Raw genomic sequence first — 25,113 nt, 5'->3', positions numbered from 1 at the left:
CCGTTCTTGGAGCGCCGGTACCCCGAAGCGGCAACGCCCTATCTCTTGAGACACTTCCATTCCCAGACGACGATCCAAGACCACCACCATCACCACCGCGCGTTGCATCGACGCCGTGTTGCTCGCTACCAACCTCGTCGTCACCACGCCCTCCAGTCACCACACGTGAAGTATCACTGTCACGGTCTCCGCCATCGTCGACACCGCTCACTCTTGGTTCAGCGTCACCATTTGCCGTTGCAGCATCACCATCGGACATTCCATTATTCAGGCCAACACTTGCTTCCTGAAGTTGACTAACAGCTTCATCATCCCGTCCTGATGGTTCATCCTCTGTCTCCGACTGCGTATAATGCCTTCTACAAAGATCTCTCTGTGATAAATTATTTCTGCTGCATCCTCTGGGTAGGCTGTTACCAGATGTGACACCAGCATAAGAGGGTGGTTCTGCAACTAGATTTGTGACAACAGTCTCCATTTCTTCTTGTGTGTTTTTTATACGTCTCACTGCATCTTGATTGCAGATTATTTCAGCCTTTGCTTCACTCATATTATCCTCCAAACGGTGCACCCTTTCTTGGAGAGCCATTATCAGCTGGTGATTAGCGTAAGGATCAATGTCTTTTGGATCACATTTCGGCAGTCGGTTCAAGTCTTTAGCTACGAAGGATGTAGATACTTCTTTGCCATCCAGCTCCATCATAACTGTCAGGATGTCATCCACAGTAGACTCACTTTTCGTTTTACCGGGTACATTACGCCTCTTTTTAATTTTGTGACTAATCAGTTCATCGTACTTATAGACAAGTATTTCCTTCGCAACAGTTATCTCAGGTTCACTAAAGTGGCGTAACACCACTTCAGCAATATTATTTCGGGTAGATCTATGAATATGAAACTGCACGAAGCACAAAAGCTCGTTCAAAACATATTCACCATCACTGTGGCTTCCAGATAACTCAGTTTCACTTGAACCTTTATTTGCTTCACTTTGGGCTTCACCTGAGTCATTAATGGCTTCTTATCAGTGACGTGGCTCTGACGTCACCAACAACACTGACGTAGGATTCCTGGCCGAATGCTATTGGATGGTAGGCCACAGATATTCAAGCTTTCATTTCTTAAAATCCACTGTCTTATCAAGCAGTTTGCATCACTCGGCCGTACCTCTATAACTTCATGGTGGGGTGTTGGGCATGCAGTCACTCGTAAATGCCTTAAAAACCCGGAATTTCACCAGAGATTCACCAGCAGGGTTTGTTGACAGCCAACCATCATGGCGGACGGCAGAAGTAGTAGTAGTAGTAGGAGTAATGGTGGTGGTTGCAGTATTAGTAGTAGTAGCAGAAGTAGTAGTAGTAATAGAAGTAATATTAGAAGTAGTAGTAGTAGTAGTAGTAGTAGTAGTAGTAGTAGTAGTAGTAGTAGTAGTAGTAGTAGTAGTAGTTGTTGTTGTTGTTGTTGTTGTTGTTGTTGTTGTTGTAGTAATGGTGGTTGTGCTAGTAAGGGTAGTAGTAGTAGTAGTAGTAGTAGTAGTAATGATAGTGGTGCTAGTAGTAGCAGTAATAGCAGCAGCACCAGTAGTAATATTTGTAATAGTAGTAATAGTAGAAGTAGTAGTAGTAGTAGTAGTAGTAGTAGTAGTAGTAGTAGTAGTAGTAGTAGTAGCAGTAGTAGTAGTAGTAGTAGTCCCAGTAATCGCAGTAGTATTGACAGTAGTAGCAGTAGTAGAAGTACTCGTATTAGTATTGGTAGTAGTAATAGTAGTAGTAGTAGTAGTAGTAGTAGTAGTAATAGCAGTAGTAGTAATAGTAATGGTGGTGGTGGTGGTGGTGGTGGTTGTAGTAGTATTAGTATTAGTAGTAGTAGTAGCAGTAGTAATAGTAGTAGTAGCAGTAGTAGTAGCAGTAGTCATAGTAATATTAACAGCAGTAGCAGCAGTAGTAGTAGTACTAGCATCAGTATTAGTAATAGTAGTAGCAGTCATAATCGTAGTAGTAGTAGTAGTAGTAGCAGTAGGAGGAGGCAGTAGTTACCTGCGGAAACGATAATTACTCCCAGTGAGGTCTAATGCACTGTTCAGGGGGTGCTGTGAACTTATCATTAAACCCAGCTGTGACCTCACTGAACGTTTCCCTTTGTGTCTCACAACACAAGAGGGCAGTCACAGCCTGCCCTCTAAAGACAACTCTCTTCCTCCACACAAAACTACAAGCACTTAATAACACACACACCCTTCACTCAAAAATTTTAAAATCATCATGGCGACTCCTACACCAGCCTCGGAGTCAGCATCTGGGGAGGGGACCATAAATGTCCCCAGGTCGGACTGCCTTTCTGCCGACGACCCTAAATGTCTTGACACCCCCCTCAACATTTTCTTCATTAACTTCTGCAACATTCGCGGTCTAAGATCTAATTTTCAATCTGTAGAACACCACCTCTCCTCTTCTAAACCTCATCTTCTTTTCCTCACTGAAACTCATGTGTCTGAGGCAACTGACAGTTGCCTCAGAGATCTCCATTCTTGGAGACTTCAATGTTCACCACCAGCTTTGGCTTTCCTCTCCCTTCACTGACAATCCTGGTGAACTAGCTTACAAGTTTGCTATCCTCCATGACCTAGAGCAATTGGTGCAACACCCTACTCGTATTCCTGACCGTCTTGGAGATACGCCCAACATTCTTGACCTTTTCCTGACCTCTAATCCTTCTGCTTATGCTGTCACCCTTTCTTCTCCGTTGGGCTCCTCCGATCACAATCTCATATCTTTATCTTGTCCTATCACTCCAATCCCTCCTCAGGATCCCCCTAAGCGAAGGTGCCTCTGGCGTTTTGCCTCTGCTAGTTGGGGGACCTGAGGAGGTATTTTGCTGATTTTCCTTGGAATGACTACTGCTTCCGTGTCAGAGACCCGTCTTTGTGTGCTGAGCGCATAACAGAGGTGATAGTGTCTGGCATGGAGGCGTACATTCCTCACTCTTTTTCTCGTCCTAAACCTTCTAAACCTTGGTTTAACACATCTTGTTCTCGTGCTATACATGATAGAGAGGTGGCCCACAAAAGGTACTTAAGCCTTCCATCACCAGAATCTCATGCACTTTATATTTCTGCCCGGAACCATGCCAAGTCTGTTCTCCAACTAGCCAAAAACTCCTTCATTAACAGAAAATGTCAAAACCTTTTAAGATCTAACTCCCCTCGTGATTTCTGGCATCTAGCCAAAAATATCTCCAATAAATTTGCTTCTTCTTCTTTTCCTCCTCTACTTCAACCAGATGGCACCACTGCTATCACATCTATTTCTAAAGCTGAACTCTTTGCTCAAACCTTTGCTAAAAAGTCTACCTTGGACGATTCTGGGCTTGTTCCTCCCTCTCCTCCACCCTCTGACTACTTCATGCCACCTATTAAAATTCTTAGTAATGATGTTTTCCATGTCCTCGCTGGCCTAAACCCTCGGAAAGCTTATGGACCTGATGGGGTCCCTCCTATTGTTCTCCGAAACTGTGCCTCCGTGCTTGCACCTTGCCTAGTCAAGCTATTTCAGCTCTGTCTGTCAACATCTACCTTTCCTTCTTGCTGGAAGTGTGCCTACATTCAACCTGTTCCTAAAAAGGGTGACCGTTCTCATCCCTCAAACTACCGTCCTATTGCTTTAATTTCCTGTCTATCTAAAGTTTTTGAATCTATCCTCAACAGGAAGATTCTTAAACATCTATCACTTCACAACCTTCTATCTGATCGCCAGTATGGGTTCCGTCAAGTCCGCTCTACTGATGATCTTCTGGCTTTCCTTACCGAGTCTTGGTCATCCTCTTTTAAACATTTTGGTGAAACTTTTGCTGTTTCCTTGGACATATCAAAAGCTTTTGATAGAGTCTGGCACAAAGCTTTGATTTCCAAACTACCCTCCTACGGTTTCTATCCTTCTCTCTGTAACTTCATCTCAAGTTTCCTTTCTGACCGTTCTATTGCTGCTGTGGTAGACGGTCACTGTTCTTCTCCTAAATCTATTAACAGTGGTGTTCCTCAGGGTTCTGTCCTGTCACCCACTCTCTTCTTATTATTCATTAATGATCTTCTAAACCAAACTTCTTGTCCTATCCACTCCTACGCTGATGATACCACCCTGCATTTTTCCACGTCTTTTCATAGACGTCCAACCCTTCAGGAGGTAAACATATCACGCAGGGAATCCACAGAACGCTTGACTTCTGATCTTTCTAAAATTTCTGATTGGGGCAGAGCAAACTTGGTATTGTTCAATGCCTCAAAAATTGAATTCCTCCATCTATCAACTCGACACAACCTTCCAGGCAATTATCCTCTCTTCTTCAATGACACTCAACTGTCTCCCTCTTCTACACTGAACATCCTCGGTCTGTCCTTTACTTATAATCTAAACTGGAAACTTCACATCTCATCTCTAGCTAAAACAGCTTCTATGAAGTTAGGCGTTCTGAGACGTCTCCGCCAGTGTTTCTTACACCCCCGGCTGTTAACTCTGTACAAGGGCCTTATCCGTCCATGTATGGAGTATGCTTCACATGTCTGGGGGGGGGGGTTCCACTTATACTGCTCTTCTAGACAGGGTGGAATCAAAAGCTTTTCGTCTCATCAACTCCTTTCCTCTAGCTGACTGTCTTCAGCCTCTCTCTCTCCGCAGTAATGTTGCATATCTAGCTGTCTTCTACCGCTAACTGCTAACTGCTCTTCTGATTTTGCTAACTGCATGCCTCCCCTCCTTCCGCGGCCTCGTTGCACAAGACTTTCTTCTTTCTCTCACCCCTATGCTGTCCACCTCTCTAACGCAAGAGTTAACCAGTATTCTCAATCATTCATGCCTTTCTCTGGTAAACTCTGGAACTCCCTGCCTGCTTCTGTATTTCCACCTTCCTATGACTTGAATTCCTTCAAGAGGGAGGTTTCAAGACACTTATCCACCAATTTTTGATCACTGCTTTGACCCTTTTATAGGACTGGCATTTCAGTGGGCATTTTTTTTATTAGATTTTTGTTGCCCTTGGCCAGTATCCTTCCTACATAAAAAAAAAGTATTAATAGTAGTGGTAGTAGTAGTAGTAGTAGTAGTAGTAGTAGTAGTAGTAGTAGTAGTAGTAGTAGTAGTAGTAGAGCTAATATTAGTATTAGTGGCAGTAGTAGAAGTAGAACGAGTATTAGTATTAGTAGTAGTAGTAACAGTAACAGAAGTAAGCATAGTAGCAGACAGGGAGGGTTGCAAGGAAGTAGTAGTTGTATTATTATTATTTTTATTATCATTATTATTATTATTGTTAGTAGTAGTAGTAGTGGTAGTAGTAGTAATAAAAATAGTAGTAACAGTAGTCGTAATAGTAATTATAGTAGTAGTAGTAATAGTAGTAGTATTCATAATAGTACTAAAAGTAGTCGTAATAATAATAGTCGTAGTAATACTAGTAGAAGTAGTAGTAGTAACAGTAATCGTAATAATAATAGTAGTAGTAGTAGAGTAGTAGCAGCAGTAGTAATAGTAGTAGTAGAGCTAATATTAGTATTAGTAGCAGTAGTAGAAACAGAACGAGTATTAGTATTAGTAGTAGTAGTAACAGTAACAGAAGTAAGCATAGTAGCAGTAATAATTGTAGTAGTAGTAGAAGTAGTAGTAGTAGTAGTAGTAGTAGTAGTAGTAGTAGTAGTAGTAGTAGTAGTAGTAGTAGTAGTAGTAGTAATAATAAGAATTGTAGTAGCACTGGTAATTGTAGTAGTAGTAGTAGTAGTAGTAATAGTAGCAGTAGTAGTAGCAGTGGCAGTAGTAGCATTAGTAGTAGTAGTAGTAGTAGTAGTAGTAGTAGTAGTAGCATTTAGGAAGAACGAGTGTGAGGTGCGGTCCACACCAGCCAGTCACTGTCACCGCTGTCTGTGACATCATTAGTGGGGGGGAGGGGGCAAGGATAGCAGCTCGTGTGTGGTTGGCAGAAAGGGGAAAGGAGCGTGAGGCGGGTGGGGGCCAGAAGGAGTGGATGTTGGGTGCGGGGCAGGAAGGGGCGGCTGGCAGGCGGGGAGCTGGAAGGAGTGGGTTCCTGGTAGGGGCCTGGCAGGAGTGGGTTCCTGGTAGGGGCCTTGCAAGGGTGGGTGGCGAGTGGGGGTTAGGAAGGAGTGGGTTGAGGGTAGGAGGGGGAAGGAGTGGGAGAGGGTAAGGTCAGGAAGGCGTGCTGGCAGGTAGTGGCCGTGAAGGGCTGCTGGCTATTGGGCTGCCAGAAGCTGCTGCTGGCGGAAGTGGCACGGGAAGGAGTGGCTGTCGGGTAGTGGGGAGAGAGGTGGGTGGGGGGGGGGAGAGGTGTCTCGTACTGACACAACAAGATGGCGTCTGTCAGAGAAGGGGGCAAGTGTAGTTTCCCCTTGCCAGCGGCATGATGGGACTAACAAAACACGAGCAGGAGGTCTTTCTGTACACAACATGCACATGTACACAAAACACGTGTGGCTGTACACCTGGCGGCTACTCAACACACCTGGTACACTACTGGTAGCACACTTCGGGGAGGGCTTGGCCAATCCTGGTTATCTTGACCACCACTAAGTCTTTGAGGAGGAACACAATGCGATACACACTCGCACCACACAAGATACGCCGCCACACTGGCTGCAGACTGAGCGGCGTCCCTTTGGCTCAGTGTTTCCAGGCCGTTCGGTACTTGAGCGATACACAAAGGTCTACTTAATAATACAGGGACTTGTTCAACCAATGAACACACTCATATCCACAAAAACACCATATATCCACCAAAAAAAAAAAAAATAAATAAATAAATAAAATAAATAAACAAATAAATAAAATAAAATAAATAAATAAATAAAATTAATTAAATAATTAAATTATACTAAATTATTAAAACTACTGCTTCGACTCTTACTACTAGTATTACTACTATTACTACTACTACTACTACTACTACTGCGTGTGTGTGATATTGATAACAATTATAGTAACAATATAACAACAAAAACTACTACTACTACTATTATTACTACTATTATTACTACTACTATTTCTAATATAAATACTACTACTGTAGCTGTTTTTGCAACAATTCTTAAGGCATTATTATTAATATTCACATAGTAGTAGTAGCAGCAGTAGTAGTAGTAGTAGTAGTAGTAGTAGTAGTAGTAGTAGTAGAGGTAGTAGTAGTAGTAGTAGCAGTAGTAGTAGTAGTAGTAGTAGTAGTAGTAGTGAGAAATCGTGAATACTACCTCTACCACTACTACTACTACTACTACTACTACTACTACTACTACTACTACTACTACTACATAGGCATGCTATTGAAGGCCGTGAACAGTTCCATCTGGTAAAAACTTAGCTGTGTCACCTTGGTGAATCCCTGTCAAAGTGTCTTCTGAATTGTCTTTGCACTTCTTCGACATTTTTCGTGCCTCCAGTAACACTTTATGACAGATGTTCTTCCTTTAGAACTTACTCTTACTTCTGCCATTATTATTTTGGCCAAATGTTTCTGAAAAAAAACAAAAAAACATTAAATGAATTATAGCGAGTCAAACTGTGAGTACATTTTTGGATGGCTCTCTTTCTCTCTCTCTCTCTATCTCTCTCTCTCTCTCTCTCTCTGTCTGTCTTTCTGTTTATACAGATAGATACAGATAGATAGATGTACACAGATACAGACTTGTGCTTGTGGAGTATAAATGTAAGAGCATGAAGCACAGTGTGTCTCTCCCCACAGGCACCTCCCGCCTCACGCCTTTCTTCCTCCCGTCTCCCGGAGTGTACACACCTGCACTATTGAGGTGAGTACACTTACTCTTTTCTTTCCCGGTAATTGTTTTCACTGTGTTTTCTATTGCACACACTCAGAAAGTAGAAAATGAGGCACTAATGAGGCAAGACCATATACCACAAAAACTAAACAAAATAATAATAATAAAAATAATAATAATAATAATAATAATAATAATAATAATAATAATAATAATAATAATAATAATAATAATAATAAATGGTTTATTAATAAGGCAGTTTACAAACTGAAAATGTACAGAGGGGGTGGGAAAATACTTAAAATTAATCCTGAAGCTAAGCCTAATATAGAAGCGAAATACTGTTGATTGATGGCTCGTACCATGGTGGGAATCGTGCTGAGTCTTTACCGGTCCGTGCGTGGCGCCTTTAGGGGCGTTATCTTGTTGTGGTGTCTGGTGGCACGGACCAGGCGAGGTGCGTCAGGCAGCAGCATGTGTCTGAGGCGTGGATGATGCAGAAGTCCCCTTCCAAACTTCTCGAGAGCCTCTCGGTGCCTATTGGATAGTCTGGACGTCTGAACAGACTCAGGGTGGTCAGGGCTTCATCACAGGTGGTGTAGGCAGGGAGAAAGATGACCCTGCACGCCCTCTTCTGCACTCTCTCCAGCTGGAGCTGTTGAGTGTGTGTGAGGGAGGAGGACCACGCTGGGGAGGCGTACATGAGTTTGGGGAGGATGAAGGTGAGGCACACTCCCCTTAACTCGTCTGTCAGTGTCCCCCAGCGACCTGAGTCTGCGCATCATGTAGAGCTTGTAGGTAGCGGATCTTACGGTGCTGGCGACATGCTGCTTCCAGGTCAGCTGGTCGTCCACCGTGACTCCGAGAAGCACATCCAGAGGCACATCGGACCACCTGGAGGGGGTGAGGGCCCACTGTGAGCTGGGGAGGGGGCACTGCTACAGAGGAGGTACAGAAATGCATCACCACAGTTTCGCTATGGTTGATGGTCATCCTGCTCTCCTCCGTCCACGTCTGCAGTCGCTCCAAAATGACTTGCAGTGGCGAGTAATCCGGGTTCCTGTTGGAGACTGGGACACCCACGGTGCAGTCGTACACATACTTCCAGCGATGGGGGTGTCAGTGAGGGCGTCGTTAAAGAGAAGGAGGAAGCATAGTGGGCTCATCTTGATCCCCTGGGGGACCCTATATGTCAGCTGTTGGATACTAGAGACAGAGCCCTGATAGCGAACGGCCTGACGCCTCCCTGAGAGGGTGTTGGCTAGCCACCCTACCAGGTTGGGAGGGAGACAAAGACTTATTGCCTTGCTGAAGACAACAAAGTTGATCAACAAGATCAAAGGCTTTTTTGAAGTCCACAAAAGCAACAGCTAGAGAGGTGTTTCGCTTGTCCAGGTGGCTGTGGATGAAGTCAAGGAAGCTGGTCAGGTAATGAGAGGTGGAGGTGGCTTTAATATTTCCAAATTGTCTGATATCCACGGTATAACAAGTTCTGGTGTAGGCCCAGTCATACACAAAATCTTCACAAATAAAGTTAGGGATGGGGGTGATAGAGACTGGCCTGAGGTCACCGAGTGACTGTGGACTGGAGGCTTTGCGGATGGGAGAGACGTAAGATGTCTTCCAGTCCGCGGGGCAAGAGTGTTGGGAAAGAGAGTCGTTTATTATGGGGCATAGCGGTGTTGCTGGCTCTTCCCATATGGGAAGGTCAGTGGGTGTGGTGGATCTTGGTATGTTTAAGTATCCTTGGTATCTTGGTATCTTGGTATCTTTAAGTATTCTCTTAAAAACATCTATCGCCTGGACAGTGGGGGAAGGGGAAGGAGCAGGAAGATGGGCAGGAAGCGGGCTGGTGTGGAGGGGAGGACAGGTCTGACAGATAGGAGACAGATAGGAGCAAATTGATCGTTCATCTCCTGAGCCGCGGGGTTAGCAGGAAGGTGTGAGGTGCAAGGAAGAGATGAAGCGTGCTTTTGTAGGCCACACAAAGCTTTGATCTTAGCGTACCACTGTCTGTTGTTGGCCAGCTTGAGGTGGTGTATCTTGTCCGGGTAATGTCTTGCCTTGACAGCCTTAATCTCCCTGATCTCTCTGTTTCTTAGCTTTTTGTATAAGTCCGGGCAGGAACGCCCACGTCCTGCTGATGCATGAGTCTTTTAATGTGGGGCGTCATCCAGAGGGCATCATATGTGTGCACTGTGACGCTCTTGGCTGGGAAGTAGCGGTGGAAGGCTTCTGTGGTGGTGGCGACGTAATTGTGCCATTTTGAGTGGATGTCCTCCACATCCAGCACCTCGGTCCACGGGTGTTGTGTCACCCACTGCCCAAACTCTCTCATGGCTGAGTCAGGCATGAGGCGGTGGGTCCTGGTGACAGCTGGCCCGGGGGGTCGAGGTGGTGGGTGTGGGTGTCCAGAGTATGGAGAGGTGGGTGCTCCGTCCCATAGGAGGCAGCGGCTTGGGGGCGAGTACTGCTGGCCTAGGTCTGTCAGTATAAGGTCGACGGTGGCTTGCTGGGTGGTAGGGAAGTCCACGACCTGGGTGAGGTGTAGCTGGTGTAGGATATCGCTGATATACAATCCGTTAAAGTCCCCACAGATGACCAGCTTGGCAACAGGATACCTCACACTTAGGGCATCAGCAGTGTCACTGATGTGAGTGGTGAGTAACTGTGCTGTGGTGGCTCGTGGGGGGTGGTACACGACGCAGACGATGATGGAGACTATGTTGCCGGGATGGCAGGGGGGCGTAACTCTCACCCACAGGGCCTCTATTCCGGCAGGAATGTTGACAGGCAGGTGTGAGGGGCTGAGGGTAGACTGGGAGAAAACGGCCACTCCGCCCTTCCCCCCCGCCCTTCCTGCGTCCTGTCCTGAGGTGATAGTAGAGCTGGTAGTCCTGCATCGTGCACACCTCAGGAACGACCTCCCACGGCTCAGTAACCCCCACAATGTCCGCACAAGTAGAGCTCACCGTCACAATCAACTCATCCATCTTGTTGCCCAGAGACGTCGCATTAAATAAGAGGAGGGAGGGAAGACTATACCACACACACGGCACTTCTGAGTGTTAGTATTCCCTCTTCTCCACCTAGCGGTCTTCTCTGGCACTGGAGGTCACTGCCTTGATGGGACGCACTACACTTTTACCTCCTCTCCATCCGCGGTTCCGAAATAGTTTCAAAGTCTTAAGGCACTGTATAGATGGCGCTGCAAACATCAACAAACAGACCTGGGTAGTGCTCTAAGTTTGCCAAGATTCTGCTACCATACAGGCTTAGATCAGGCAATATATTGCCTAAAAAGCTGCACGAGAGTAGAGTGGAGCCAAGACTCAGTTATTAGAAGCCCACTGAAGAAAGCTAGCCGGTAGTTAGAAGCTACAATATAATGTGGCCGATCAACACCAGCCCCACCCCTTCTGCACCGCTGTGAAAACCGTCGCCATGATAACGGCGACGCCAAACCACTGAAGAAAACGGGATGCAAAGACTTAACGGGATACTTGTTTGTTTGTCCAAGATGGCTAGTTATGACAATGTAAACACAGTGAAGGCATTGTCTGCTACGGAGATCAATAAACTGACAGCGGCGCAGCTAAAATGTACACTGAGAACAACTGTTGCACATCAGCCTCATGAAGAGCAGCCACCGAGCTCTGAATTACTCGAAGAAATAAGAAATATTCGAGAAGACTTGGCAGCTATGAAGGAGATGAAGAAAGAAATAGAATCATTGAATACAAGACTCGATGAAGCCTACATGATTATCCACCAGCAAAACCGGTTCCTAGAATCCCTTGGCGCCAAAGAAAGGGTGCGGCACTTGGGTATAACTGGGGTCTCGGAGGATGACGATGGCCTGGGAACGACAGATGGAGAGAAGATCAAGACAGTGCTGGAAGCCGCGGGTTACGCCGGACCGATACCCACCGATGTATGGGCAACGATACGACTTGGACAGCCTGACGCACGGAGGAGTCGCCCTATTCACGTGACGCTGGAGAGTCGAGATCAACGGAGCGACATCTTGCGAGTGGCGAAGAACTTGAAGGATACAGGAAGAGACTTTGAACGAATTTGCGTGAAGAAGGACGTTCATCCGGCGACGAGGAGAGAAATGACAAGACTGAGGACCCGAGAAGATGAGAAGCAGAAACCAAACAACCAGGGAGTGGAAATTACGTATGACTGGCGGCGGCGAGTATTGCTGCGTGATGGTGTTGTGACTGATAGGTATTTCATTGGCATGGAAAGAATTGGAATGGGCAATTGAAAATATGTGCTTGTAATATCTGTGGTGTGAAAAATAAGCTCCAAAGCCCTGAAGTGATAAATGTTGCTTTAGAATTTGACATGATATGGATCACTGAAATTAAGGAAACGTTAATTAGTAGCGTGCTTCGTTTTGATTTATATATGAATAAAAGTAAACAAAATAGTCGGAGAGGAGGAATTATGATGTTGGTGAAGTGTGCGTTGGTGCCATATATCACATGTGCCAACATTGCGGCAGAAGGACAAACATGGGTCGAGCTGTCCTGCTGCCCTGGGATGAGGCTTGGCGCCATGTATATCCCACCGGTCGACTCGCCCTACCACGACCCGGCGCTGCTGGGGGCGTTGTAGGGGCAGGTGACCGACTGTGACGGTGCCATAGTGGTCGCTGACTTGAACGCACGTGTGGGTTGCCTACCAAGTAGAAATATAAACGGAAAGAGATGTCAATATAATGGTGTGAAAGATCTTATAAGTAATTGCATGGGCCGGACAATACCCAACATGTGTGAAGAGAAAGAAATGGTAGTTGCTAACCATTTGAAATATGGCGGAAAGCAGCGAGGAGGGATTCTATCTTTTAGGCGTAATGATCGCTGGACATCGGAAATCGACCTGTGTTTATCGACCTGTGTTTAGTTAAGTATAGCAGTTTGAATGTCCTGAAAGACTTATGTATACGCCAAATTATGTCGTGCTCAGATCATGCTCCACTCACTCTAACAATTAACACTGACGTTTTTAAATGAGTAACGCCATCACGGCTACTTGAGCGCGCCAGTAACTTGGGTCGGACGCTCACACACAGTCCCAGCACCACTAATATCGCGACAGGCCTGCACCATGACAAAGTGGATATAGAAGCGTTCATGACAAGGATGGCGCTGTGTGAGCCGCCAACCCTGGGCGTGGTGAATGAGGAAAGTGTGCAGGACGTTGAAGAATGTCTATTTCTCCATCGTGCAGAACTCGGAAATAGGAGAAGATTCTAGGGCTAAGTGAGACGCCATCATGTTTGTCAACAGCTCTAATTCTTCCTTTCTCAGTACATTCTTACAAAACTACAAAAACTATCACACAATGAGTTTTGACTTATAAACTTATACTTAGTAAATGTAATACTTATGAACATAAATTACTAAAGTTCTTTTCCTTGTCTAAAGCCCCTTATTTAGGACTAGAAACACAGCAGCAAGAAATACTGGCACATTATAGGAACGTGACTATGTGACAGTAAACGAAAACGAGAGCTTGGCCGTCCATTTTGAGGGAGACTTAAGAAACTAGAACAACACTCATAAAATTAAGACTACTGAGGTTATTACAGATTTAACATTTTCCCCCCATAGGGGGAAATATATATGTAAATCTTACAAAAATCCTTAAACTTAAACTTAATGACACATATTACAATCTTCACTTCATCATCTTATAAGTCTAACTTAGCAGGAACCTTGATTATTTTACCAGATCTAGTCTTAGAAATCACATTATCATCACTAACAGTATCCACAGACAAACTGGTGTCCTCATCACATGAATTTCCATTAACATCAGGGTTATTATAGATCACAGGCCTACAAGAGAGATCAATGTCATCAGATCTAGTTACTTCTAAGTTATACAACCGTTGGATAGGCCTAGTAATCTCTCCCTTACTTGTTTTTAACCTTACACTTCTTACAAGTCCATCTTTACCATGAAAAATATCAGTTATAACGCCAAGAGGCCATTTCAGTCTTGGAATGTTGTCCTCCTTGATCAACACAAGATCACCCTTAGACAAACTACAATTATGAGTGAATCCTTTGACAACTTGAGGTAAATTGGTTATATAATTATTACTCCAGACCTTCCAAAAATGTTCTAGCCTCTGATTCTTCACACATTCCCTCTCAGTCAAATCCTTGGAAGCTACTATACGTGGTTCTAAATCCTGTGAGGGTTTACTGTGAGGCACGCTACCTAAGAGGAAATGTGAGGGGGTAAGATACTGAGAGGAGTCAGGATCGTCACTCACATAGGTCAAGGGTCTTGAATTGATGGATGACTCTATTTCTACTAGTATGGTTTCTAATTCAGTCTTACTTACATAATTTTGGTTCAGAGTCTTTCTTAAGGCAAGTTTAACTGACCTAATGAGTCTTTCCCACCAGCCACCCCACCAAGGAGACCGAGGGACTATAAATTTCCATTTGGGGGCTAGATGACCATATACCTTCTGTACTTCAGTTTGAGCAGCTATGAAAGTCTTTGCATTATCTGAGTACATGATAATAGGTAAGCCTCTCCTAGCAACAAATCTTCTTATAGCTAAGAGGCAGTCAGACAAGGATAGTGACTCTGTGAGTTCTAGATGAATGGCTCTTGTAACACCACAAATGAACAAGAGAACATAAAACTTGTTACTAGGATAATCAGTACAAAACAAAGGGCCAGCAAAATCTAGTCCAGTGACACTGAAAGGTGGAGCAGATGTCACTCTTTCCTTAGGTAATGGAGCCACAGGTTGGCTGCATGGTCTAGAATCAAGACAACGGCAGCTTAAACACTCCATCACTACTGTCTTAGCTAGTCTTCTCACTCCTATGATCCAAAAGTTGGTCCTTAGAGATGAAATGACAGTGTCAACACCTGCATGCTTCAGAAATTTATGTTGAAATCTTATCAAAAGCTTGGCAAGAGGACCCTTGGGTATTATAACAGGATGTTTAGTGTCATAATCTAAGTCTGAAAACTTAAGACGGCCTTTGATTCTTAACAGTCCCTTATCGTCTATGAATGGGTCCAATTTGCTTAACTTAGACACTTGAGGAATAGCTTTATTATTCATGAGGGTCTTTATTTCATCAGAGAATTCTTCTCGTTGGATGAGATAAATCATCTTCAATTTAGCCAAATCAATCTCTTCAGTAGTGATGGAGCCTTTCAACTTATTCTTCACATTTCTACAGTTGTTAATAAACCTTAAAACATAAGCTGTAACCCTTAGAGCCTTACTCAGATCACTGTACTTGTTTAAGTCTATGAAAGGAGATTCTGGTTCTCCTTGAACACTGAGACAGACAGTACTTTTGGTGCTCGTTTCCTTCGTATCACTGACTAAGGTACTACCTTCCTTATGATGACAAGGGGTGTTTGTTAGCATACTAGGCCCAAACAGCCACATATAATTATCCACAAGCTTGTCTGCTAACAAACCCCGTGTTATCAAATCAGCTGGATTGTCTTTGCTTCTGCAATGTTGCCAGCAATTTTTAGGTGTTAACTCTAAGCTATCCCTTACTCTATTAGACACAAATACATCTTTCTTACTAGTTTCTCCTTGTATTCATGACAGGGCAATAATGAAATCTGTCCAACACACAACTTGAGTGTTACTATCTAACTTAAGGGAAGTCTTAACAAAGTCCACCAGTCTTGAACACAAAAGAGCTCCCATTAGCTCTAATCTTGGCAAGGTAACAGTCTTTATGGGAGCGACTCTTGACTTGGAAACTACTAACGATACCTTAGATGAATTGTCCTCTAAGGTTACTCGCAAGTATACACATGCTCCATAGCCCTTCTCTGATGCATCACCAAACCCATGTAGCTCTACATTGCGTAGCTCTCCCCAAGATAACTCTGGAAAATAGCATCTGTTTACATGAAATGATTTGAGGCATTGACTACTAAGAAGCCATTTCTGAAACTTTGACTTCAAATCTGAAGGCATCTCTTCATCCCAACTTACATTTAGTTTCCAGAGTTCTTGAAAGAGAATTTTGCCATACATGACAAAGGGGCTAATTAATCCTAAAGGGTCAAAGATTTTGGCAATAACACTAAGTATGCTCCGCTTTGTAGAGGCTATTTCAACACTGGTGTCTGGGTTAATGGCAACAAAAGAGAATGTATCCTGTGAATTACACCACTTCAGCCCTAACACAGTATTAGGTTCATCTCCACTTACAAGGTACTGGTCATGGGACTTTGTAAGATCCATACTAGCATCAGCTAAATTACTACGTGCTTCACAGAATTTTTCAGATGCTTCTACAACTGAATCTGCACCACTTAACCAATTATCTGTGTACATGTTAGACTTCAGTTCTTGTATTACACTTGTTTCTGGATACTTGTCCAAATGATGTTTGATAGTAGCATTTAACAGAAAAGGACTAGCTGTGTTACCAAAGGGTACACGTGTGAATCGCATGTGCCGCACCGTACCATCCTCTCTTGGTAACAAAAATCTATGAACATCTCTGTCATTCTTTTGAACACTTACTTGCAAAAATGCTTTAGTTATGTCTGCTGTTATGGCAAAGGGCCAACGACGGAAGCGGATGAGTACCTCAACCAAGTCCAGGTTGAGCGATGGGCCAGACAGCAAACAGTCATTCAATGACACACCATTGTAACCAGTGGCAGAGGCATCAAAAACTGGTCTTACTTTAGTACTTGTACTGCTCAACTTCACTACTGGACGGTGTGGCATGTAGTACACGGGACTCACACCTGATACTTCTTCACTTGGTACTTCTTCTATTATGAGATCAGACTCATATCTATCAAACACCTTTTGATACTCTTTCTTTAGTTCTTTGTCCTTATCCAACTTAACCATTAACTTACTTAACCTCTTTCTGACTAAACCTTCATTGTTCATAAGCCTATCTTTAGCAAATTCATCTTTCCATGGTAGAGTGACCTCATATCGGCCATCCACAAACTGCACTGTACTCTCAAATTCTCTGTGTACTCTGGCATCACTGTAACTTTCTACAACTTCCTTAGGCTTAATCCCTACAGTTTCCAGATCCCAAAATCTTCTTAAATCAGCATCTGAAACACTGGAAATACATAACAGTTGTGGAGCAGAGTACTCAGAGGGTGTGGGAGCACACTCAGATATCTTACCAGATAGTACATACCCAAAGACAGACTTCATGGCTACAACACTATTCATCTGTATTCATACAGATTCATACATATTCATACTATTCATCTGTAGGTGAAATCAATGTCCAATAGAAGTCTAATCCAATCAAGATATCAACTTCAAGAGGAGAGTCCTGCTGATAATCATCTGCTAATGCAACATGAGAAAATGAATTAAGCACTGCATTGGGTACAACAGGTCTCACTAAAGGCTGACATATTTTAGGTATTTCAGCTGCAATAATTGGTACAACTTTCCTTTCAGAATTCCATAACTTTAAACTATAAACATTTCTATGTTCATTCTTTCCAGCACTGTGACCTCCAAAACTAGAGTACAGTATAGGTGTACTAGTGACCCATTGTGGCTTACACTTTTTCACAAAACTACTGCTGACATAGGTTCTATCTGCACCATTATCAAACATAACCTTAGCTACTACAACATTACCATCTCCTGTGCTTACTTGGACCTTTGTGGTCTGTAAAATAGTACAGTTACTACCCTGTCCAGACAGAAGTACTACATTCTCAGGTTTGGCATTAGTGTCACTACTTTTACTTTCTTTATATTCTTCCTTTTTTAAACTTGGTTCTAACTTTACGCCACACATAAGTACATTGTGAGTACCACTACATTTTGTACACTTTATGTGGGACTTACATTCTCTTGACATATGTCCACTGTTTAAGCACTTGAAACAGAGACCCAAACCTTTTATCTTCTCACCTCGCTCCTTACCATCTAACTTTAACACAGCAAAACAATTCTCCGACTTATGCCTTTTACTACAAAAAGAGCAGAGAGAGCTTTCTTGTTTCGAAGAAGCATGGAGGGCTGCAGCTGAGTATACCTTTTCCTTAGAACCTTTACTTTCTTTCCTTTCGTCACTAATGCTTTTCTTACCCTTAAAGGCTTCAGATCTTTCCAATCTTGATATTTCTTTGTGAAGAAATTGTAACAGCCACTCCAAATCACTTTCGTCTCCATCCCCATCCCTGGCCCATTCTAGCCTCAGTTCATTGGGTAGACGAGACAGGATAATAGGGGTGAGAAACACCTCACACTGCTTCCCACTGACACCTATAGCTTCTAAACTACGAATGTGTGTTAGGATTTCATCGCGCAACTTCCATAGTTGAGCAACACTCTTTGTTCCATTTTGATTAAGGTTGACATGACCACAAAGCAAGGCCTGGACGTGTGCAAAAATAATTCTTTCTGGCTTCCCATAGCGGTCTTTTAGTAAGTCACAGGCAACTTGATAATTCTCACTGGTATGTGCCAACCCCTTGACCACACTCTTGGCATCCCCCTCCAGTAAAGACAACAAATAGGTAAACTTACTAATTACTGGAAGGTTAGTAGCATTAATGTGAGAGTTGAACTGGTCCCAAAAGGACTGCCATTGTGTGATTTCACCGCTGAACTTTGGCAGCTCCAATTTGGGTAACTTCACATTCACAGCTTCTGAGTCTTGAGATCCACTTACACTACTTGGAACTGGAGACCCACCTGGTGCTGCTGCTGCTAACTTTCTTATCTTGTCCTCAGCTAGAAGTCTAGGTTTCATACTTTCTTGTCTGAAGGCGTGAGCTTCATCTAATTCTTGGTCCAGTTCTTCAGCTTCGACTTCACCTTCTAGTTCTTCTTGTACTTCATCTAACTTGGCTAGTCTTTTGTCAAATTCTTGAATGGCGTACTCCATTTCACTAAGGGTGGGAGTGGGCTGAGCTAGCACCTCTGAGAGAGCTTGTGAGGTTCTTGTCACCCAGCCCCTACACGCCGTTCTCTTCTTCTTAAGCTTCTCCATTTCGTTGTCACTGCACAAACTTGTCTAAATCTTGAACTTAGGTACTTGCTTTCCCGTGTCTGGGAACCAAAATGAAGAATGTCTATTTCTCCATCGTGCAGAACTCGGAAATAGGAGAAGATTCTAGGGCTACGTGAGACGCCATCATGTTTGTCAACAGCTCTAATTCTTCCTTTCTCAGTACATTCTTACAAAACTACAAAAACTATCACACAATGAGTTTTGACTTATAAACTTATACTTAGTAAATGTAATCCTTATGAACATAAATTACTAAAGTTCTTTTCCTTGGCTAAAGCCCCTTATTTAGGACTAGAAACACAGCAGCAAGAAATACTGGCACATTATAGGAACGTGACTATGTGACAGTAAACGAAAACGAGAGCTTGGCCGTCCATTTTGAGGGAGACTTAAGAAACTAGAACAACACTCATAATATTAAGACTATTGAGGTTATTTCAGATTTAACAGACGTGGTTAAGGAAAGCTGCATGGAAGTTAATGGAATAGCAAAGGAGTGTAAAAAGACGAATGCCGTGTGTAAGGGAAGTGTAGACCTAAGAAGGAAAAGTCATGGAGGAAAATGAGTGTGGAAAAATTTGGAAAGCAATTAACTGGAAAGGTGAAATTAATAGTAATGAAGGCAGTACCCAGCCTACTGAGAGTCAATTTAAGATTCATTTTGAGGAATTACTGAATCCAGTGATGTAGGAAGTTGGAGAGGTAAACTTTGAGCAGGCACCAAGTATTCCCATTGTGGATGATCCTTTCACGTTTATAGAGGTGGAAACAGCTATGAGAGGGATGAATAAAAAGAAAAGTTTTGTTGGAATAAGTCCTGCCCTATTAATGAACTTACCTATGAACTGGTTGATGTTTTTTTCTTACACTGTTAATGTAATTTTTGATAGTTTGTGTTTCCCACTAGCCTGGTGCTATAGTAAGTTAACTGTATTATTTAAGTGTGGTGATCGCATGCTTTGTGATAACTACAGAGGTGTTAGTATAATGGACACCCTAGATAAACTCTATGACACACTTATTAGGAATAGATTGAAAATGTGGATGGATGTGGACAATTGTCAAGCAGGAGCAATGGAGGGAAGAGGATGCCTAGAACAGATATTAACACTGAGATTATTGTGTGATTACAAGAAACTGAAGTTATATGTATTATTTATAGACTATCGTAAAGCATACGATAAAGTACCGAGGTCCAGGCTGATAGAATACTTAAAATCAATAGGATATGGAAGAAGGATGTTAAAAGCAATTTATGTTATGTATCGCTGCACACGTAACGTGCTTAAGAGTGCCACTGTGGAGTCGTCAGTGGTAGTAAGGCAAGGCTCACCTTCCAGCTGTCTAATGTTTGTGATTTACATTAACCAGATGATTCGTATGCTGAAGGAACAAATAGCAACTGACAGCTTCTTGGGCGCACTGCACGCAACATCTCGGGATATGTGCATCAGGAAACTCAGAGTTGTCATCGATTATTGCAATGATTATGGAATTGTTCTTACGAGGACAAAATTAATTTTTTTGTTTGAAATAACACTCATTGTGATAAAGTTCCATTAAAGATCGAGGGACACGTTATCAAGAACTGTGACAGATACAAGTATTTAGGGGCCTCGTTTACCGACAGCGGTTGTATGATGGACATGGTGTCACTACACGAGGCAAATTGTCAGTCAGTCGTTAACAAATTTTCTACATTTTGTGCCTCAAACCCCGATATGCCTCAGTGTTATAAGCGACTTGTGTTTGACGCGGCTATGTTGGCTGAACTGACATACAACTACGAGACGTGGCTGACAGACGGCTGTGTGTCACTCACGAGTCAGTACAATAAACTTATGAAATGTCTCCGGGGCGTGACAAATAACACAAGCTCAATCTTATGTCATCGGGAATTAAGCCAGTTTATCATACTGTCTGTGTCGTCTGTGTCCGATGGAAAGGTTTCTTGGAGAGGAAGCTGTCTGTACTCGACAGAAGTGAACCATTTCATGTTGTATTTAGTTTATGCAGAGAAGCTAACACCCCTGGTTATAAGTTCATCCAGAGTGCCATATAGTATGATAATCATATAAATCCTCTTGACAGAATAATTAATTTAATTACCAATAAGCCAGAAGACGCAACAAAGTATCACACATATAAATCAATATTGAATTCTAGTCTTAGTGTCCATAATATTTATTCTGATGACATAATGACCCTGATTTCACATGTATGGCGTTTACTAGAATTCGACTGATGTCTCATGACTTAAATATCGAGACCGGTCGTTAGAGTCGCATCTCGCGGGACTTAAAGGTAGCCAGCCAGGCGAAGACGAACCCAAAGGGATTTTATCAGGTATACAGGACGAAGAATAAGGATACTGTAGGTCCATTAAAGGCAGCAGATGGGGAGCTGGTTAGTTCTGGGGAAGAGATTAGTAAACTTCTGAATGATTATTTTTTAACTGTCTTCACCCAGGAAAACATGCAGGATATGCCAGATAGTGAACAGGTGTTTAGAGCAGATGAGAATGAGAAGCTGACAGATATTTCCATAACTAGGGAGATAGTGGAACAGGAGATAGATAGGCTAAAAAAAAGTTCAAGTCACCAGGACCTGATGAAATATACCCCAGAGTACTTAAGGAATGTAAAGAGATTATTAGTGAGACGTTAGTTTCTGTCTTTAGGAAATCACTGGAGTCGAGTGATGTACAAGTAATGTGGAGGCAGGCTAATGTAGTACCCATCTTTAAGAAAGGAGATAAAACTTTAGCGTCTAATTATAGACCTGTCAGCTTAACTTCAGTTGTAGGTAAAATGTCAGAGTCAATAATAGCGAGGAACATTAGGGAACATTTAGACAAACATAACTTGATAAATCAGTCACAGCATGGCTTCACGAAGGGGAAGTCTTGCCTGACAAACTTGTTAAGTTTTTACAGTAAGGTGTACGAGGCAGTAGATAATGGTGATAGTTATGATATCTTATATCTGGACTTTAGTAAAGCATTTGACAAGGTACCCCATCAAAGGCTCCTGAGAAAGGTTAGGGCACACGGGATAGATGGGAAGATGTTAGGCTGGATAGGGTCATGGCTTGGTAACAGGCGACAGAGAGTGGTAATAAACGGCTCGAAATCCGAGTGGGGTCATGTAATTAGTGGGGTGCCACAGGGATCAGTATTAGGGCCATTGTTATTTCTAATGTATATCAATGACTTGGATAGTGGAATTAGTAGTGATGTTAGTAAATTTGCGGATGACACAAAGATAGGTAGATTAATTAGGTCAGAATCGGATGCCATCGACTTGCAGGCAGACTTAGATAGAATGAATGAATGGACGGATAGATGGCAAATGCAATTTAATATCAGTAAATGCAAAGTGCTTAGCGTAGGTAGAGGAAACCCACACAATAGGTACACATTACACAACCAAACTCTGGTAGGTACAGGGTACGAGAAAGATTTAGGAGTTATAGTTAGCTCTGAACTCCGTCTAGGGAAACAATGCATAGAAGCCAGAAACAAGGCAAATAGGGTACTAGGATTCATTTTTAGTAGTGTTAAAAGTAGAAGGCCGGGAGTAATATTAAAGTTATACTTGGCGCTGGTCAGACCTCATCTAGACTACGCGGTGCAGTTCTGGTCCCCACATTACAGGAAAGACATAGGTCTATTAGAATCAGTACAGAGGAGAATGACTAAAAGGATACAGGGGATGAGGAGTATCCCTTACGAGGCGAGGTTGAAGCTGTTAAATTTACATTCTTTAGAGAGACGTAGGTTAAGAGGGGACCTGATAGAAGTCTTTAAGTGGTATAAGGGTTATAACAAGGGAGATGTAAGCAAAATTCTTAGGATCAGCAACCTGGGTAGAACAAGAAATAACGGGTTCAAGCTTGAAAAATTTAGGTTTAGGAAGGAGATAGGAAAAAATTGGTTCTCAAATAGAGTGGTAGATGAGTGGAACGGACTCAGTAATCATGTAGTTAGTGCTAGGACACTAGAGAGCTTTAAGAGAAGATTAGACAAGTTTATGGATGGGGATAACAGATGGAAATAGGTAGGTGTGTTTCATACAGGGACTGCCACGTGTAAGCCTGGTCGCTTCTTGCAGCTTCCCTTATTTCTTATGTTCTTATGTTCTTATGACTTGCGCGTGTGTCCATGTGACAGGCAGACAACACAGACTGACCAACATGTACTGCTGGAGTGCGTACTGACGAGACAGTTCAGGCAAAAATATATGATAAGCAAACAAAATTTAGACGAGTTATTTAATGAAACAGAAGACGTAAATGTTTTGTGTAGGTACGTGTATGAAGTGTTGAATAGTTATAGGACCTAAAAAGAAAACAATACTTGATTAGAACTACCTATTCCTTTAATATTGGTCAAATTGTGTTAGGCGTTATGCTGAGATATGTATTTGTGTTAGTTATAGCAATACTGCTAGTAAGTGTTTGCTAATGCTGGTTACTTTGAATCGCCTAATTCTTAAACAATACTTGAGTGAAAGTGTTGTTATTTTTGTTTGTAAATGTATGATTCTTTATTTGGACCACTGGAAAATTTTGTACCTTTCACTTTACTGTATGAATAATTTCTTTGGTCAGTAAAAGTAACTAACTGTCACGTTGGGCGGCGGGTGACCGGACCCTCGCACTCGACACAGGAGGTAGTTGAGTTCGTACATTTGCACGGCAGCACACATTATCCTTTATGTGTCGACACGCACTCGCTAAATGTGTTCACAAGTACAATAATCCCACTAGGGCGAGCCAAAAACTAAAAAATAAGAGTTGAAAACTGAAAAAAAACCGAGGTCACTAGCAATAGGGGGCGGGGAAGGCAGGAAGGCCAACATGCTGGTTGAGTCTGCTCTAGAGCGCCTAAGGTCACACGTCCTTCCCGTGTGTGTGTGTGTGTGTTTGTGTGTGTGTGTGTTATAACAAGACAAGTAGCATTAAAAAGCGCAAAATTTACCGACAAGCATTGCACGACAACATTACTGCGGTGATTAAAAGTACTCCTGTAAAATGCTACGTGGCATCATACAAGCCAGGCAGGAGGGCAGCGAGGCCCAGCGACCTTGAAAACAGCTGAGTGACTGACAAAAGGCAGAGAGAGAGAGAGAGAGAGAGAGAGAGAGAGAGAGAGAGAGAGAGAGAGAGAGAGAGTAGTGCACTGTAAATTTTTTTGTTTGTTATTTCCGTGAATAAATTACGTTGTCCATGAATAGTATTTTTATCCGTAATCCTACACACACACACATACACACACACTAATAACAATAAAAATAATAAAAAAAATATGAATCAAGGAAAGATGGTAAACCGGACACGGAGGGTTGCAAGGAAGTAGTAGTTGTAGTAGTAGTAGTAGTAGTACTACAACTAGTAGTAGTAGTAGTAGTAGTAGTAGTCGGAATAGTAATTATAGTAGTAGTAGTAATAGTAGTAGTATTCATAACAGTACTAAAAGTAGTCGTAATAATAATAGTCGTGGTAATACTAGTAGAAGTAGTAGTAGTAACAGTAATCGTAATAATAGTAGTAGTAGTAGTAGTAGTAGTAGTAGTAATAGTAGAGCTAATATTAGTATTAGTAGCAGTATTAGAAGTAGGAGTATTAGTATTAGTAGTAGTAGTAACAGTAACAGAAGTAAGCATAGTAGCAGTAGTAATTGTAGTAGTAGTAGTAGTAGTAGTAGTAGTAGTAGTAGTAGTAGTAGTAGTAGCAGTAGTAGTAGTAGTAGTAGTAGTAGTAGTAGTAGTAGTAGTAGTAGTAGTAGAGCTAATATTAGTATTAGTAGCAGTAGTAGAAGTAGAACGAGTTTTAGTATTAGTAGTATTAGTAACAGTAACAGAAGTAAGCATAGTAGCAATAGTAATTGTAGTAGTAGTAGTAGTAGTAGTAGTGGTAGTAGTAGTAGTAGTAGTAGTAGTAGTAGCAGCAGTAGTAGTAGTAATGGTAGTAGCAGCAGTAGTAGTATTAGTAGTAACAGAATTGTAGTAGCACTAGTAGTAGTAGTAGTAGTAGTAGTAGTAGTAGTAGTAGTAGTAGTAGTAGTAGTAATAGTAGCAGTAGTAGTAGTAGTGGCAGTAGTAGCAGTAGTAGTAGTAGTAGTAGTAGTAGTAGCAGCATTTAGGAAGAACGAGTGTGAGGTGCGGTTCACACCAGCCAGTCACTGTCACCGCTGTCTGTGACGTCATTCGTGGGAGGGAAGGGGCGAGGAGAGCACCTCGTGTGTGGATGGCGGAAAGGGGAAAGGAGCGTGAGGCAGGTGGAGGCCAGAAGGAGTGGATCGTGGGTGGG

The 25,113-nt window shown here is 42.6% G+C and overlaps 1 protein-coding gene across 3 annotated transcripts in view; it reads left to right on the top strand.

The window, feature by feature from the left end:
• The window catches only part of LOC135098698 (uncharacterized), a 68,791-nt gene that overhangs the window by 10,725 nt on the left and 32,953 nt on the right, over positions 1-25,113 (top strand). Inside the window, exon 2 of one of the 3 annotated variants that reach the window (XM_064001091.1) lies at positions 7,732-7,795. The exons of the other annotated variants lie outside the window; for them this stretch is intronic. The gene's annotated coding sequence lies outside the window, so the exon portion shown is untranslated. The remainder of the gene's footprint in view (positions 1-7,731; positions 7,796-25,113) is intronic. 3 annotated transcript variants of the gene reach the window in all.

The sequence above is a fragment of the Scylla paramamosain genome, unplaced genomic scaffold (genome assembly GCF_035594125.1).
Source record: "Scylla paramamosain isolate STU-SP2022 unplaced genomic scaffold, ASM3559412v1 Contig75, whole genome shotgun sequence".
Lineage (NCBI taxonomy): Eukaryota > Metazoa > Arthropoda > Malacostraca > Decapoda > Portunidae > Scylla > Scylla paramamosain.
This window is presented reverse-complemented; position numbering and strand designations above follow the sequence as displayed.